General features: G+C 34.6%; 1 protein-coding gene across 1 annotated transcript in view; it reads right to left on the minus strand.

Annotated features, from left to right (window-relative positions):
- LOC110806057 (uncharacterized) overlaps window positions 1-15,382 on the minus strand; it is a 30,568-nt gene that overhangs the window by 436 nt on the left and 14,750 nt on the right. The gene's annotated exons all lie outside the window — the stretch shown is intronic.

Consider the following 15,382-nt stretch of genomic DNA (forward strand, 5'->3'; position numbering starts at 1 on the left):
TGCAATGGGAAAACAGATCAACAAAACACATGAATATTCCGATTTTCTTCAAATAATTTCCAAATATCTCCAAATAAAATCAGAACTCAATTTTAACAACATGCAATGAAAAAACAGAGCACAAAATAAAATCAGAACTCAATTTTAACAACATGCAATGAAAAAACAGAGCACAAAATAAAATCAGAACTCAATTTTAACAACATGCAATGAGAAAACAGAGCAAAGAATAACATAAAAAGCCCGAATGAATCCAACAAATCTCCAAAAAATTCCCAAAAAATTCGAAATAAGACCAGATCTGCATTTTTAACACATGCAATGGGAAATCAGAGCAACTTATCCAAAAAATAATCCGAGTTTAATGAACAATACTCCAAATAAATCCAACATTTATCAAATCCCACTTTTTTAGACATGCAAACAATCATCAAACCATTTTAATAAAACCGACATCACTAACCCTAAATAAATCGCAAAAAATCAAAAGTAATACCTCATCGGAATCTCCTTCACCGAAAAAACGCAGATCTGAGGGAGTGGGTTTCCGATCGTCATATTTTGGCTCAACCTCCTCTCCTGGCTCCACTTCCCTCTTCCGAAACCATTCTTCCAAATAGTTTCGAGTACTCGTATTTTCTTTTTGGGCCAAATACAGATTGTTTTTATATTCGGCGGAGTAGGAATGCTCGTTATTGGGACAGTTGCACTTGGATCCCCAATCACAGTTGGAATCGGGGATTCTTTGACCAGTAGTTCCCACCCCAGAATCACCTCGAGTTCTAGACAAAGAAGAACCCATAACGTACCAGAAAAACAAAGATCAGCGACGATTAGGGACCAAAAAGGGGACAAAAATAGAGGGGATCTGATCGGAAAATGAATCCGAGTAATTTTTATGAAAGTTTTTCGGCGAAAACGTTTCAGATTTGTGAGATTTGGAGAGGAAAACCCAGATCAGAGGCGGAAAACCTAGGGTTTTCTCAAGAACAAGGGAGGGATTTTAAGAGATAGAGAGAGTGAAATAAGAGAGAGAGAGATCCGAAGAGGTGAGAGAGAGAAATCAGAATGAGAGAGAGAGAAATCAGAGGTGAGAGAGTGAAATCAGAATGAGAAAGGGACGGGTAATAAAGGGAGGGGGGGTAGGGTTAGGTTAAATAATTAAATAAGGTGGGTGGGGTAAAGGTGGGTGGGAAAGGGTAGAATCTTAGGGTATTTTTGGTAATTAGTGGGGAATCTTAGGGTAAATTGGTAAAAAAACTATGGCCAAAAATAGTAAAGATTCAGTAGGGGAAGAAAAAAAGAAATGCTAAAAAAGGAAATGGGAAGAACAAAAAGGAATGGAGGGAGTAATTACTTGATAAAATTATTCCTCTTTGTTTACTGACAGGCGACAATTGCCAATTTGCCATAGTTTTCATTGATGCATGCCTTGCATGAAGACACCTGACATTGTTGACACAATGACACCTGCATCCTTGAATCAAGGATATAATATTTATGTTCATCTAAAATTAAATATGATTGCTCTTCCCATTCTAAGCTTTAAATTTTACGGCTGATATTTTTAATTTGTAATCACATTAGTACACTTCTTATGTAGTTTATTTTTTGTCTTGAGATAATCAATTATTTATTACACAATTCCTCTCGACCATAAATTACGAATATAATCTAATAAAAGCTTAAATAATGATTGCCAAATATTTGAAATTTACTCAATTTAATTAGTCTTTGCATCCTTTTTATTTTTTTGTTATTAATTGTGTTTGATTTGATGAGTCTCAAATTCAAGCTCTACACACACACAACCCCCCCACGTGGACATTTACAGTCAAATTTTGATTTTTGCAATGGATTGATCAAGTAATTCAATTTGTATGTTAATACTCCTTCCGTATTTTTTTAAGAGATACACTTGTCTTTTCCGGCCGTATTTATTTAAGAGACACACTTGCCATTTTTAGTAACTTATCAACTCCACCCTCTAATTAAATAATACATCTAATATACTCTATCACCCACCATCCTATTAAACAAACATTTTCATAAACTCACCCCACCATCCACCCACCAAAATGACATGGTCCCCACATATTTAATTATTAAAATATCTATCCAACCCCACTTGCTTTATTATTTTATTTCATTCAATTATTCTTCTTAATACCCGTGCCCGGTCAAGTGTATCTCTTAAAAAAATACGGAGGGAGTAACAAAATTTAGTACGGAGAGTACTCCCTCCGTTATATAATGACGTTCCAATTTAAGAAGGAGAGGTTGAGAGAGAGGAAGGGCGGTGGTCGGGGATTATAACAACGATGATGTGTATTTATTGGAGGTGGGTTGAAATCCGACATTCCTACGAACGGTGTTCAACGGGTGGTGTTAATGGGTGCTCGTGGGTTGCTCAGAATAATGTAATTAAAATGGTAAGAAAACTTCACTGGTTTTAATGGTGAATCAGAAATTGAGGGTTGTTTGATCTTGATTTTTCAGTCTAATTGGGATGGTATTTAGAGCAATACAAAGTGCCCATTTATGTAAGTAATGATCTCATTTGCAGGACTTACAATTGACAAATGTAAGAAAATAGAAAAAGGTAGGTGATGAGTAGTGAAATCTAGTGTTTTTAGGGGAGTGAATCAGCAGGGCTAGAGCTAGTAGGTGGTATAGATGGCAAGCTCCATGGCTGCCATTTGCTAAAGTTTACACGGCAGAAAAAGAAGAGAAAGAAGGGCTGACTTAGTTTACAATGCAGTCAAAGGATATTTTTGTAAATATGCAATATTGGACCGATTTTCAGAATTTCTATTGCTATTTTGGATATTAAATGAAAATAGAAAAATGACTATGGATAAGAGTTATTATCAAAATAATTCTTTTATAAAATGCTAATAAATTTAAGTTTTCGATAAAATTTATCGTTAATAAAAACGTTAAATTATTTTATAAATGACGAAATAAGGTTTAAAATGTAGCTAAGCTCGTAAATATACAATTATATAATAATATATATCGGGTAAAAGTATTAAAATTCTCAAATAAAACTTTCGTTAATCAAATCAAAGTTAAAATTAGGATTTAAAACGATTTTAAAATAAATAAAAATAATTAAGCATAATTAATCGAGTTTTAAAAATTCGGGTATTACACTCTTACCCCCTTAGAAAATGTTTCGTCCTCGAAACTTGAAAATTAGACATATAAAATTATTGTTTGAAAATCGAAAACATTCGAGTAAAAGTATGATATTTATTTTAAAACAAAGATCTCACAATTTTATTTCAATTCTGACAATGTCTAGCCTTCATTCCGCCATCTTCTTTCATGACTCCGCTTCAACTCGAGACCTAGAATCGAAGAGTAAAGAATACAAAAGGGGCAAAATTATATGTTGATCCTTAATCGTTATTAAGGTCAATTACATTCCGCCATCGTCTTTCGTATCTCCACTTTACTTCATAAAATAGGATCGAGGAGCAAAGAACATAAAAAGGGGCAAACTTGTTAGCATAAACTAGGCTCCCATTTTACTTTGTGAGATCCCGTTTGAAAATATTTTCCACCAAAAATAGTAATGTTTTTAATATAAAATTATAATTCTGAAGATATATATAATGAAAATAAAATATTTATCTAACAATTATTGTAATACCCCGAATTTTTAAAACTCGATTAATTATGCTTAATTATTTTTATTTAACTTAAAATCATTTTAAGTCCTAAATTCGAACTTTATTTTAATTAACGAAGTTTTATTTCGCTTGAATTTTTAATATTGTTACACGATTTATTTTTCAGTTTATAATTTAATTTCAAATTTACGAGCTTGAGCTATTCTTTAAATATTAATTATTTCGTAATTTATTTCGAATTTTGAATAATTTCGAAACGTTCTTATTTTATTCGGAAACTAAATTTATTTTTCGTTAACGATATTTTTTTTATAAAGAATTATTTTAAAACTTGATTTTAATTAAACATTTCTATTTTTATAAATTTCTGAAAATTACAACAATTTCTGAATTTTTGCCTATTATTGTGAAATTACAAAAATGGCCTCAAATAACCAAAATTCCATTTCTTTTCTTCCCTTGCTCACCACGTATAAACCAGGAAGGAATTTCCTTCCTTCCTTCCCTCAAATCTGTCCAGGTTCACTCCTTGGACCTCAAGTAATGCACCTTGTTCTTCACTCTTCTTGACTTTTTATAATCAGACAATCAATTTCTATTTTTGTTCTCAACCAAAATCAATTCATAAAACTGAGAAATCAATTCCCTTGTTCCTTCATTGTTCGAACCACCACCAACAACAACAATCTCAACCACTGACTACCATCAAACCACCATCGTGACCACCTTGACCACCACATCCAACAACCCAGCCACACCATCGGGCTGTTTCAGTCAACCACCACCACCGCACGCACTCTACCGTCCCCCTGCTCCCTCTCCTCTCACGCACTCCCCTGCTCCCTCCTCCCTTTCGCTTGTCGCACCACCAACGCCACGCCCCACCACCTTCTACCATCACCAACACCGGCGCAACCATGATGCGCCGCCCATACATTCGCCACCTCCCTTTCTCCTCCCCAAAAACCGAACGAAAAACCTCCAGAAAACTCCCCTGTTTTTGCCCAAGTCGCGCTCCCTCCTCTCTCTCTCTCTCTCGTCGTCACGCCACCACTACCACAACCGCCATCATCAATCAATCTTTGCCCCAATCTCCGGCGAGTCGCCGGCAAGAACTGACCCGAGACACCCCTCCCTCAAACTCCCCTGCCTCTTCTCCTCTTTTCGCACAAATCTCCCTCTCCCCCCCTCCTTGCTGTTTCTCCGCCGTGACCAACCACCATCATCGCCGTCACCTTCGGCGCAACCCTGCTGCGCCGACCAACCAGCCGCCACCTCCCTCCTCTCTTTCCTCCCTTTCTCCTCTGTTCGTGCCCCTCCCTTTCCCTCTGTTCCGTGCCCTGCTTCACCAAAACCAATTGCTGTTTTTTTTGGTTTTATTCTCCTTAAAAACCATAGTTAAGTTGGGCCACTTTCATTTGGGCCTTGGTAAGTTAAAACTAAATTGTAATTTCAGATTTTTAAACTATGAATTTGCATGTTTTAATAATTGTTATTATATAATTAGTTACTAATAAATCGTTATTATTTTTCAGGTTAAATTATTGATTTTACGAAAATAAGTTACTAGTTTTATGTATCAAAAACCGAATTTATATAATATTTTCATGAAAATCGGCTTATGAAATATAAAATATATTTCGATTGAAATTTCGATTAATAATATTTTCATTAAATTTCGAAAATATACTTTTTATTAAAATTCGTTAATTATAAATTCATTACTTATAAAATTTATTATTTATAAAATATTAATTTTAGATTATTTATCGTTTAATACTAATTCAATAAATTTAATATTCTGAAAGAAATCGGACTTGGAGCTCAGGAAGAACGATCCATCAGACGGGAAGTATAAAACTACGGTTGAGGTAACGGCTATTGCTAGTACCCGCAATCCCCTTATAAATGTATTATGAAAATTATGACGTTATGGTTGAATTTATGAATTAAATGTTTTGATGTGTTTTATGGATTGTGGGATGAAATATGATTCGTTTGAATTGTTTATTATAATATGATTTGATTGAGTTTTCTCATAAAATTATGTTTATGCAATGCTTTGAAAGAAATGATATGTTTATTGATCCCAGGATCAAAATGATGTTTTATGAGCTAAATGAGTTATGTTATTTCGAATTGAAATACAAGCCAATGCTTGGTAAAATTACATAAAACATGATAAAATGAAAGTGAAAGACCTGGTTTGTCTGGCGGTATATAAACTACCATCTTCCTATCTATCGGTCATGCATGCACCACGGACACCTGTCCACCCATGGATTACGAGCCCAGGCTCCCATGGTTTATGAGCCCAGGCTCAGGGCCCAGGCCCCATGTTACGATGAGCCCAGGCTCAGGGCCCAGGCCCAGTGGAGAATTCCTTCACGGTTCGTACTTGCCGACAACTAGCATGTTAATTAAAAGTTTATGAATGACATTTTCATTGAAAAGTTTATGAATGAATTTATTATGATGTTTTATTAAATGTTTTACTTATTCTATTCTCTCTGTGTTATTAAATAAAATGAGTTGAAATGAATTTACGTTGCTAGGGTAGTCGTTACTGAGTCTTCGGCTCACCGTTTTGTTTTCCATTTTAGGTACTGCGGGGATCGATGGAAACGAGTAGAGGCGAGGAATTTCACTTTAATAAAATTCACCTAGTTTATGCTTAAAGTTATAATAGTTTAATTAAAGACTTTTAGTAAGTTATGTACTTTTATTTTTAGAATATAAAGGATTATTATATTAAATTGGAGGTTTTTATGGCTTATGTATGGTGTTGCCTTGTAATTTCCAAGAGAGAATTACGGCAGGTAATGTCCCGACCAAATAAGGTTAATTCCGCTGCTAATTATGCTTTAATAAGTAATTTAGAGGTCGGGGCGTTACAGTTTGGTATCAGAGCAAAGGTTCTGGACCATAAGTGCTAAACCTTACGGGTTTTGCGCATAGTATAATTCAATAGGCTTGAAGCAAAGAGTTTAGTTAAAAAGAATATGTTCAAATCATGTTAAGTTAAAATGAAATGAGTGCTTGCCAAAAAAAAAAAAAAAAAAAAAAAAAAATGAAATGAGTGTGAGCGTAGGAACGCACGGGATAAAAGGGATCCATTTCTTATGATTTTGATGTTTTCTTGATTGAATATGTTATGCGAAATATCGATTATCGAACTTACCAACGATGCCACGAACGAAGCTCACAACAAAGCGCAACATTCACGATAACGTCGCCCACAATGATGTCCCCTATGATGATTTCTATGACGAGCAATCTATAATAGACTCCAAGGAGATGATGGAACGATTAAGAACTGCAAGTACGTTGTCAACTGAAGTGGTCAAAGATTCTCGAAAAAGAAAGTCACTAATGCGAACGAAAATGCGTCACTATTTAAAGTTTTCACCCTCGAATCCACCAATCTTTGATCGCAAGCCAATTCGATGGAATTTAAAAGACTAGATCAATCATACGGATCAACTACTCGAAACTTTCGACATGCTCTAACGAATGGAAGCGAATATCGTGCGAAAAACGAATACTTGTTATTTATGTCAAGGAAAAGATTATTTCGTTAAAGATTGTCCTAAACCACCTCCAACGAATACCGGAACATTAACCTCGACCAATCAGGAACGAAGCAACAACAATGCTAAATCCATCACGCCCGTCAACATATGTAAGAGCTTACATGATGAAAGACAAAGATGATGCCAACGTTGATATTATTTTAATTTAGTTTTCTCTCGCTTTGAAGTTGATTTCACTTTTATTGTTATATGTCATATTATGAGTTTCCTACCCTAGACAGTCTAGGAAAAGTTGAAGTATTACTATTTTCTTAGAAGGAGTTAAGTTAAGCATGGTTCGAACTCAAAGATTCTGTGGATATGGATTGTTTTAAGGAACTTTTATGAAAGATTTAAGGATGGTATAAATGTTAGAGTGCCAAACAAGCATAAGGTTGTATTTCATGAGTGGTTGATCCCCAGTTCAGATGAGGTTATTCGAAGTTTAACGTGTTAACGTTATGAATAAAAGTGATCCTTGGTCTACCTTTCCGATGCATATTTTGGTGTTTATAAGTACAAAGGCCTATTATCTAAAAGCTGATTGATATGCCCCTATTAATGAAGCTAAGAAGTTATACATAAGTGTTATGAACCCAACATGAGTTATGATAAAAGACCTATTTGAGTTGACACATGAATAAGATCTTGAGGATTTTTCCAAAAGAAGTTACCAAGAATTAGCTTGTCAATAAAGATTGAATGATAGAGTACCGAAAGAGCATGAGTTGTAATTTTGTAAGTGGTGAACCATCGATTAAATCAAGGTTATTCAAGGTTTAAAGCGTTCAAGTATGATTGATTCTTGAGTTACTATTCCGCGCCCTTTATAATGATTGTTTTTGCGATTGCAAGTACCTAAGTGTATTTTCAGATATGTTAAGGAAGCTAAGCTAGAATTTTAAAAGTTGTGCAAGAATATTATGCGCAACCAAACATGATTTATGGTGAAAGGATGAAATTAAGGTTACACATGAAGTTCTGAGAATTTTAAAAAGAAGTTATCAAGAATTGGTCTTTCAATAAGGTTGACCTTCTGCATCATTTATAAGGAATGTTTTTGTGTAATTATCTGAAAGGATGCTTGATTATCTCCATAAAAGAAAAGTTGAACCAGAGAATGTAAGTTTTGCAAAAATGTTGTGAGAAAAAGTATGATTTATGGTGAGGAAATGAAATTGAGTTTGCATATAAAGCAAGTTATCGAGAATTAGTCCTTCTATTAGGTTGATGATATCAATGGATGTTATCGAAAAGAATTATGAATGAGTGAGGGATGCAATGGAATTGAGAATAGAAAATCGACAAAATGACATGTCAATAGAACCGAGTAGTCTGAACTGAGTTTTCTAGGAGCTAGATTGTTCCTGTTAAAGGCACACTTGATGGCTTAGCGTTATCCGCAAAATACGAGATTTACCGACTTAAAATATTAAGGATAAATAACGAAGTCGCATGTCTAGCAATGTAATTCCTGTAACATGATTGGACTCGAACCCCTGCAACGAACGTAGTCAACGAAGTTGTTCAACGTAGAAGAAAAGAGCGGATATCAAAATCAAAACAAATCGAATAAAGAAAGTCAACGGCAAGATTCCTGCAGCAAAGAAGCTCAAGAGCAAAACGAAAACGCCATATCTTCAAATAGTCGCCTAAGAATGATATAACGTACGAATCACGATGTTTTATGTAAACGTGTTATGAATCAACCATGCTCGTGTGTTAGATCAAATGATTATGTTATGAATGTCATGCTTATGTTGAATGTGAAATTTTCAATTAAGGGTTATGTACTTATGATATGCTTTATAAATTTTGTTTATGCTAACATGATTTTATTTGTGATACTTAATCGTCATACATGGATGCCGTGTTCGATGGAAATTCTCTTGAGTTCAGAGTACGAGATTATTATTATAATAAATAAATTTTACAACTATTTGAGTATTGCAATTGATAGATAAATATTTATTTTCATTATATATACATATATTTTCAGAATTATAATTTTGCATTAAAAACTACTACTTTTGGTGGAAAATATTTTCAAACAGGGTCTCGCAAAGTAAAATAGGAGCCTAGTCTATGCTAAAAAGTTTGCCCCTTTTACGTTCTTTGCTCCTCGATCCTATTATATGAAATCAAGTGGAGATACGAAAGACGATGGCGAAATGTAATTGACCTTAATGACGATTAAGGATCAATATATAATTTTGCCCCTTTTGCATTCTTTACTCTTCGATTCTAGGTCTCGAGTTGAAGCGGAGTCCTAAAAGATGATAGCGGAACGAAGGCTAGACATTGTCGGGATTGAAATAAAATTGTGAGATCTTGGTTTTAAACATCATGCCTTTATTCAAGCGTTTTCAATTTTCAACAATCATTTTATAAATCTAATTTTCAAGTTTCGAGGACGAAACTTTTTCTAAGGGGGTAAGAATGTAATACCCCGAATTTTTAAAACTCGATTAATTATGCTTAATTATTTTTATTTAACTTAAAATCATTTTAAGTCCTAAATTCGAACTTTATTTTAATTAACGAAGTTTTATTTCGCTTGAATTTTTAATATTGTTACACGATTTATTTTTCAGTTTATAATTTAATTTCAAATTTACGAGCTTGAGCTATTCTTTAAATATTAATTATTTCGTAATTTATTTCGAATTTTGAATAATTTCGAAACGTTCTTATTTTATTCGGAAACTAAATTTATTTTTCGTTAACGATATTTTTTTTATAAAGAATTATTTTAAAACTTGATTTTAATTAAACATTTCTATTTTTATAAATTTCTGAAAATTACAACAATTTCTGAATTTTTGCCTAATATTGTGAAATTACGAAAATGCCCTCAAATAACCAAAATTCCATTTCTTTTCTTCCCTTGCTCACCACGTATAAACCAGGAAGGAATTTCCTTCCTTCCTTCCCTCAAATCTGTCCAGGTTCACTCCTTGGACCTCAAGTAATGCACCTTGTTCTTCACTCTTCTTGACTTTTTATAATCAGACAATCAATTTCAATTTTTGTTCTCAACCAAAATCAATTAATAAAACTGAGAAATCAATTCCCTTGTTCCTTCATTGTTCGAACCACCACCAACAACAACCATCTCAACCACTGACTACCATCAAACCACCATCGTGACCACCTTGACCACCACATCCAACAACCCAGCCACACCATCGGGCTGTTTCAGTCAACCACCACCACCGCACGCACTCCACCGTCCCCCTGCTCCCTCTCCTCTCACGCACTCCCCTGCTCCCTCCTCCCTTTCGCTTGTCGCACCACCAACGCCACGCCCCACCACCTTCTACCATCACCAACACCGGCGCAACCATGATGCGCCGCCCATACATTCGCCACCTCCCTTTCTCCTCCCCAAAAACCGAACGAAAAACCTCCAGAAAACTCCCCTGTTTTTGCCCAAGTCGCGCTCCCTCCTCTCTCTCTCTCTCTCGTCGTCACGCCACCACTACCACAACCGCCATCATCAATCAATCTTTGCCCCAATCTCCAGCGAGTCGCCGGCAAGAACTGACCCGAGACACCCCTCCCTCAAACTCCCCTGCCTCTTCTCCTCTTTTCGCACAAATCTCCCTCTCCCCCCCTCCTTGCTGTTTCTCCGCCGTGACCAACCACCACCATCGCCGTCACCTTCGGCGCAACCCTGCTGCGCCGACCAACCAGCCGCCACCTCCCTCCTCTCTTTCCTCCCTTTCTCCTCTGTTCGTGCCCCTCCCTTTCCCTCTGTTCCGTGCCCTGCTTCACCAAAACCAATTTCTGTTTTTTTTGGTTTTATTCTCCTTAAAAACCATAGTTAAGTTGGGCCACTTTCATTTGGGCCTTGGTAAGTTAAAACTAAATTGTAATTTCAGATTTTTAAACTATGAATTTGCATGTTTTAATAATTGTTATTATATAATTAGTTACTAATAAATCGTTATTATTTTTCAGGTTAAATTATTGATTTTACGAAAATAAGTTACTAGTTTTATGTATCAAAAACCGAATTTATATAATGTTTTCATGAAAATCGGCTTATGAAATATAAAATATATTTCGATTGATATTTCGATTAATAATATTTTCATTAAATTTCGAAAATATACTTTTTATTAAAATTCGTTAATTATAAATTCATTACTTATAAAATTTATTATTTATAAAATATTAATTTTAGATTATTTATCGTTTAATACTAATTCAATAAATTTAATATTCTGAAAGAAATCGGACTTGGAGCTCAGGAAGAACGATCCATCAGACAGGAAGTATAAAACTACGGTTGAGGTAACGGCTATTGCTAGTACCCACAATCCCCTTATAAATGTATTATGAAAATTATGACGTTATGGTTGAATTTATGAATTAAATGTTTTGATGTGTTTTATGGATTGTGGGATGAAATATGATTCGTTTGAATTGTTTATTATAATATGATTTGATTGAGTTTTCTCATAAAATTATGTTTATGCAATGCTTTGAAAGAAATGATATGTTTATTGATCCCAGGATCAAAATGATGTTTTATGAGCTAAATGAGTTATGTTATTTCGAATTGAAATACAAGCCAAGGCTTGGTAAAATTACATAAAACATGATAAAATGAAAGTGAAAGACCTGGTTTGTCTGGCGGTATATAAACTACCATCTTCCTATCTATCGGTCATGCATGCACCACGGACACCTGTCCACCCATGGATTACGAGCCCAGGCTCCCATGGTTTATGAGCCCAGGCTCAGGGCCCAGGCCCCATGTTACGATGAGCCCAGGCTCAGGGCCCAGGCCCAGTGGAGAATTCCTTCACGGTTCGTACTTGCCGACAACTAGCATGTTAATTAAAAGTTTATGAATGACGTTTTCATTGAAAAGTTTATGAATGAATTTATTATGATGTTTTATTAAATGTTTTACTTATTCTATTCTCCCTGTGTTATTAAATAAAATGAGTTGAAATGAATTTACGTTGCTAGGGTAGTCGTTACTGAGTCTTCGGCTCACCGTTTTGTTTTCCATTTTAGGTACTGCGGGGATCGATGGAAACGAGTAGAGGCGAGGAATTTCACTTTAATAAAATTCACCTAGTTTATGCTTAAAGTTATAATAGTTTAATTAAAGACATTTAGTAAGTTATGTACTTTTATTTTTAGAATATAAAGGATTATTATATTAAATTGGAGGTTTTTATGGCTTATGTATGGTGTTGCCTTGTAATTTCCAAGAGAGAATTACGGCAGGTAATGTCCCGACCAAATAAGGTTAATTCCGCTGCTAATTATGCTTTAATAAGTAATTTAGAGGTCGGGGCGTTACAATTATAATAGTCAAATAATTTGTAAAAATCATTTATTATAACAATCTCGTACTCTGAGCTCAGGAGAACTTCCATCGAAGACGGCTTCCTTGTATAACGATTAGATTACCAATACAATCATATCAGCATAAATATATTCCACAAAGCATATTATAAAGACATAATTGACAATTTCACATTCAACATAAGCATAACATTCATATCATAATCATTTGATCTAACACACGAGCATGGTTTTCATAACACGTTTACATAAAACATTGTCATTCGTGCATTATATCATTTTTAGGAAACTATTTGGAGATATTGCGTTTTCGTTTGCTCTTGAGCTTCTTTGCTGCAGGAATCTTGTCGTTGGCTTTCTTTATTTGATTCGTTTTGATTTCGATCTCCAATCTTTTCTTCTACGTTGAATAAATTCGTTGACTATGTTCGTTGCAGGGGTTCGAGTCAATCACGTGACAGAAAATACATCGTTGGACATACGACTTCGTTACTTATTCTTAGTATTAAAGGTACAAAACCCTCGAATTTTGCGGATAATGCTAAGTCATCAAGTGTGCCTTGATCAGAAACAATCTATCCTCCAGAAAACTTAGTTCAGACTACCTGGTTTTATAGACATGTCATTTTGTTGATTTCCTATTCTCAATTCCATTGCATTCCTCAATCATTCATAATTTATTTCGAATTTCATAACATTCATTGATATCATCAACTTGATAGACAGACTAATTCTTGATAACTCATTTTGGTAGAACCCTCAACGCTTTATATGCAAACTCAATTTCGTCTTTTCGATCACCATAAATCATGTTTTCCACATAACATTTTGCAATACCTTAAATTCTCTCGCTTAGCTTTCTTTATGGAGATTATCAAGCATCTTTTCAGATAAATACATAAAAACAATCCTTAGAAATTATGCGGAATGGTAATCTAAGAATCGATTTCAATTATAACTTCAATGTTTTAAACCTCGATTTAATTGTTGATTTGCCACTTACGAAATACAAACTCATGCTCTTTCGACACTCTATCATTCATTTTTTTTGATAGACTAATTCCTGATAACTCTTTTTGATAAAATCCTCAAAATCTTATTCATGTGTCAACTAAAACGGGTCTTCTACCATAACTCATGTAGTTCATAACATTTATGTTAACTTCTAGCTTCCTTAATAAAGGCATATCAATCATCTTTTAGATACTAGACTTTTGTACTTATACACCAAATATTCATCATGGAAAAACACGGGAAGGTAACACTAGAATCCATTTCATTCATAATTTGAACACTTTAAACCTATAATAACCTCAACTTAATTAGTGATCCACCACTCGTGAAATACAACATTATGCTCATTTTGTACTTAAACATTTATACTATCCTTAAAGATTCCATAACCATAAAAATTCCTCAGAACAATTCATACCCACAAAATCTTTGTGTTCGCACCGTGCTTAACTTAACTTCTTCCAAGAATACAGTAATAATTAAACTTTGCCTAGTCTGTCTAGGGTAGGAAACTCATAACATGACATAATAAACATGAAAACAAGGGAAGTTCGGATCCAAAGCGAAAGAGAGAGCTAAATTAAAATAATATTAGCGTTGTCGCCATCGTGAATGTTGCGCTTGTTGTGAGCTTCGATATTTCGCATAACATATTCAATCGGGAAAACATAAATACAGGAGAATAAATCCCTTTAATCCCGTTCCTACACTCACACTCATTCCATTTTAAATTGACTTGATTTTAACATATTCTTTTTAACTTATTCATTAAAATTCTTGCTTAAAGCCTAATGAATTTTATTTCGTGCAAAACCCGTAAGGGCTAACACTTATGGTCGCAGAACCTTGGCTCTGATACCAAACTGTAAAGCCCCGACTTCTAAACACCATTAATTAGGTTAATTATCTTTAATTAGCAGCGGAAACCCTAATTTAGTCGGAGCGTCACATGTCATATCTCCCTCGTGGGAAACACAAGGCGACATAACCTTTTTAAATTTACTGACTACTGTTGAGTAACAGTAAACATACTTAATTTCGAATAATTATAAATAAACTTTAATAACTATTCCTAACATTGATCAAAGATTGATATTAAAATCTAACTCAATACTTGAAATTAACTTAGTGTTTAATTAATACATCCATTATTACTAGTGAGACATAGTTATCATTACTAGACATCGATCGTAAGTTTGATGGTTGTATCCTCACTCTAAGGCATCCCATGATCTTCTTCGTACCTAAAACAAAAGCAACATCGTGAGCCGAGGCCCAGTAACATACTACCCTAACAGCGTAAACTTATTTCAATTCATTTTATTTACTTTGCAACCAGGGAGAATAGAATATAGTAAATCACTTTCATAAAGAATTATAATAAAACATCATTTATAACTTGAAACTTTAATAGTTCCCATTATCTTTCATAAAACATTTATTTTACTTGGTAACTGACAAGTTAGCCTTGCGGGACGTCTCCCACCTTGCGATAGTCCTCAAGGAGCACTCTCCCTTGTTGGACATACGCCCGTACCTAAATAGTTTCTTTTCTTTTTTAGCTTGCGGTAACCCTCAAGGAGCACTCTCCCTTGTTGGATGGCCCGCGGTACGGAGGTACGTGCACGACCTAGAAATAGTAACCCCACTGTAGACACCTACTTTTGTCCCCATTCCCGAAAGGGAAAGGTTCGATGATGAAAACATAAATCTCCACTTGACAACGCATCTCCTATAAAATAACGAATCTCAATCACCCTTCTCGTTTCACCCGAAACCTGCTATTTATAGAAACCTGCTATTTATGGAAACCTGCTAAAAATAGTAACT

Source organism: Spinacia oleracea, chromosome 4 (assembly GCF_020520425.1).
Source record: "Spinacia oleracea cultivar Varoflay chromosome 4, BTI_SOV_V1, whole genome shotgun sequence".
Lineage (NCBI taxonomy): Eukaryota > Viridiplantae > Streptophyta > Magnoliopsida > Caryophyllales > Amaranthaceae > Spinacia > Spinacia oleracea.